Source organism: Equus przewalskii, chromosome 15 (genome assembly GCF_037783145.1).
Source record: "Equus przewalskii isolate Varuska chromosome 15, EquPr2, whole genome shotgun sequence".
In the NCBI taxonomy this organism is placed as follows: domain Eukaryota; kingdom Metazoa; phylum Chordata; class Mammalia; order Perissodactyla; family Equidae; genus Equus; species Equus przewalskii.
Genome location: NC_091845.1, coordinates 67,207,150 through 67,211,190, shown reverse-complemented (window position 1 = coordinate 67,211,190; position 4,041 = coordinate 67,207,150). Strand labels below are relative to the sequence as shown.

Sequence of the window (4,041 nt, the reverse complement as noted above, 5' to 3'; positions counted from 1 at the left end):
ACATATAAAGTAGAGGAAGATGGGCACGGATATTAGCTCAGGGCCAGTCTTCCTCAGCAAAAAGAAAAGGATTGGCAGCAGATGTTAGCTCAGGGCTAATCTTCCTCAAACAAACAAACAAACAAAACTGACTTATAATTCCACAAGCATGTAGGATTTCAGAGGAGAAAACAGTCATGGTAGCCTAGGATATTTAAGAAGATTTCAGCAGTGAGCCATGAGTAGGCCAGGTAGGATTCAGATAGGAGAGAGGGAACACAAAGGTATTCTCATCTTGGAGATTGGTGTGGACAAATGTATGGTGTTGGGAATGCATAAAGCATATTTTGGGGAACAATGAATAGACCAGTCTGGCTGGAGCAAGAATAATGGGGAATCCTTTTCAAAAGGTGATGTAGAAAATCTCAAAACACAAACTAAGAGGTTTGGATTTTCCTCTTATAGACATATGGGAGCCTAGTCCTAGACAAGGGAGAGATGAGGCCTGTAGGCTTTAATAAGGTGAATCTCGCTGCAGAGTGCATGACCCTGGAGGCTGGGGCCCTTTTCAGATGAAATGATGTGGTCCATGTGCAACTGGAACAGCATGACTGAAGGAGTAGCAAGAAGAGTGGAAATGATGAGCCTGAGTGGGAGACGTTAGGAAGATAAAAAATTGAGTGCTCTTGGGGACCGACTGGATAAGGAAGTCCAGACAAGAGGGCATCAAAAGTGATTTTGAGGTTTGCAGCCTCCATGATGGATGGATGAAACAACTACTGGAAAAGTCAGGAAATGCAAAAAACGGGAGGCAGTATTAGGAGATAAGAAAAGGAATTTGTTCCCTGACAGACTGAGTTCCAGGTGACAGTAGGACAATGAAGTAGTACTGCCCAGCAGGCTGTTGGGAAGATGTAACTGGAGGTGAGAAGAACAGGCAGGGCTAAAAATAAGGATCTGGGAGCTGTTGCCCCATCAACAATTCCTCTTTCCTTCTGAATAGAATCCCACCTGTGTTTGGGTTGGACCAGATGGAGAGGATAAGTCACCATTGGCCTAAGTCCAAATATGGTAACTTGTTTCCCTTTGATTGGTCAAGGGATGGGCACACAATCCAGTTCTGGCCAATGAGGCTAGGGGGCTTCTGGGAAGGATTTTCTTCCTGATAAAAAAGACCTCCATGAGGAGAAGGACTGTTTCGTTTCTATCTCCTTCTTTCCTGCTCGCGAACATGTCAGGAGAGAATGGGATTGTTGGAGAGGTGTGGCTTGAGAGATGTGGCTTGACATCTTGATGTGCTGACACGCTGATGGTCACAAAGCAGAAAGATGGTAAGAACTTTTGGTCACTGGTGCTCTTGTTGCTCTGCTGGACAAAGTCTGGAATGGCTGACCTCCAGACTTCTTGTTGCACATAAGTTTATTCAATGTCTTTGTTATTTAAGTCACTATGAGTTGGTATTTTATTACTTTCACCTGAAGATATCTTAATTGCTATAGATGTAATTATTAACGCCTGTGAGAATGCATGTGCCCTGAGAGGGAGTAAGTAAGAGAAAGAAAACCCCTGGAGATATACCATTAGGAGATGATATAAAACTTTAAGGTTTTTAATTAAAAAAGCCACATAGAAAACTTATTTTAATCATGAAAACATACCAGACACACACACACAGAGCCCTACACCCTCCCTCCTTGAACCACATTTTCCACAGAGTGTATGTTCCAGACAAAAGGTCAAGAAGGAGATCAGTTTCAGTTTGGAGCTACAGGAGGGTGATGATTTCTCTAATGTAATTTGCTTCCTGTTGCTAAAACAGAGTCCCTCCAAATGAGATTGTTCGCTAAGTGAGGCGTCTCCTTCCTCCTCCCTTGGATGAATTAGAGAGTAAGAGGAATCAGTCCGAGGTTCCTCACTGTGATGGACTGAGGAGCTCTATTTATTCCCTGTAGATAGTGGCCTGCCACCGGAGAGGCCACAGGCTGGAGCAAGGAGCTGACTCATGGGGTAGGGAGAAAATGGCCTGGATCTTTGACAGAGGTGAGCAGTGTCCGATTCCGCTGGGGGAGGAGGGAGAAGTTATGTCAAAGAAAGCCATATCTATTCCACTGGACAATTAATGCCATTATTTTTCTTGAAAAAGCATTTTCTCTTAAGCCATAGAAGATAATTTAGCCCCCATCTTGACGGAATGTACTAATGACTGCTAATGGATACATTCTTTTAATAAATGAAGAGGCACAAGAAAATTGTCACAGATTAAACAGAGTCCCACATGTCTTATCTGAGTCTATAATGGCCCTATCAAGTGACCTACGTGAAGGAAATGTGACTCTTCGGGGGTTAAAGGAGTCTGTTTTCCTAAGTGCATGTAAATTCACTGCTAGGAAGAACAGTAACTCCTTGGTCTAGCCTAGGAAATGTTTAAAAGGGGGCCATATCTCCAGTTAAATGATGCATTTCCTATTGGTAGCAAAGAAAATATGAAATATAACCTCTGTGCACTGTGGATTTATGTAAACAGCCTCTTATCTAGCAACAGAGCCCAAGGTTCTGTCAGGTCTCTGATCCTTGGGATTTTCAGGCAAGGAGTCAAAGAGCCTATTTAATTTGTTGTTAATTTTGTTCATTCTTTTTTTCAATACTTTCAGGGTGTTTTTTTTTGTTTGATTTGGTAATTTTAAACTCTTCTCTTGGAAATGTTTCTCAAGATTCAAGTAATTCCTAGTATTCTACTGCTGAAGGACATTTCTGAAAATTTAGAAAGGATTCCAAGAAATCAATAAGAAAAAGACGAGCCAGCCCTGATGGTCTAGCTGTTAAAGTTTGGTGCACTCTGCTTTGGCGGCCTGGGTTTGGTTCCCAGGTGCAGAACCACAGCACTCACCTGTCAGTAGCCATGCCATGGTGGCAGCTCATATAGAAGAACTAGAAGAATTTACAACTATGTACTGGGGCTTTGTGGGGGGAAAGGAAGAAAAAGGAGGAAGATTGGCAACATAGCTTAAGGCAAATCTTCCACTGTAAAAAATAAAAAAGAAAAAGACAGCCCAAAAGAAAAATGGACCAAAAAAAAAAAAAAAAAAAAAAACAAGAACCAGAGACTCGAAGAAGAAGAACTGGCCAATAATCATATGAAAAGATGAGTGATCTATACTGTAGCCTTCTGCAACTTACTGTTTTCAATACAACACTATGCCTCTAAGCTTTGTCCATCTGTGGTATTGTGTGTGGCAACATTCATTTTCACTGCTGTAATAATATTTCATTGGGTGAGTATTCCACAATTCCATTCTCCCTAGAATACATGTAGCATGAATCTATATTTATGAAGCTCAAAAACAGCTCAAAATTATAAAATAGACTGCAAAAAATTTACATACTTGATAGAATTATTTTTAAAAAGCAAAGTAATGATAAAGACAAATTTCAAGATAATATTTTCTTGGGGGAGGGGGAGATCGACACTGGGGATAGAATGGGAGAATATATCAGTTATCTATTGCTGCATAACAAACCATGCCAAAACTTAGTGGCTTAAAACAAAACCCAGTTATTGCACATGATTCTCTGGGTCGAGACTTCAGGCAGGGTTCAGCAGGGCTGGCATGCCTCTGTTCCACATGGAACCATCTGGCTCATTCATGTGGCTGCATTCAGCTGGGCTTGGCAGGAGGATCAAGACAGCCTCACCGTCAAGGCTAGAGCATCTCAGACCTTTTCTGCATGGCTCTCTCTCCACGTGGTGTCTCATCCTCCAGGTCCTCTTTCCACATGGCCTTTCCCTCTAGCAGGATAGCATGGCAATCTTTACAAGGAGAAAACACTCAAGTAATACTTACATAATTAAAACTTGATTGCAATTAAAATATATTACCTAATGAAGGAGTGCTCTGTGGTCAAATACTTTTTGGAAAGGCTGTATACGGCATCCCCTCTTGGAGATTCACAATGCAAAAATAGGCTTGCTAAAAGCTGTGAGAGGTCCTGCGGGGAGCAAAGAAGAAAGACCTTTTTTGGTGAGAAAAGTCAGAGATGTTCCATCTTCTCTTTCTTCTGGGA

General features: G+C 41.7%; 1 long non-coding RNA gene across 1 annotated transcript; it reads left to right on the top strand.

Annotated features, from left to right (window-relative positions):
- The first annotated feature begins 1,141 nt into the window (after positions 1-1,141).
- Positions 1,142-3,076, top strand: LOC103547149 (uncharacterized). The gene is made up of 3 exons (XR_543876.2): positions 1,142-1,310; positions 1,932-2,019; positions 2,631-3,076. It is a non-coding gene; the product is annotated as an uncharacterized lncRNA (long non-coding RNA).
- The last annotated feature ends 965 nt before the right edge of the window (positions 3,077-4,041 follow it).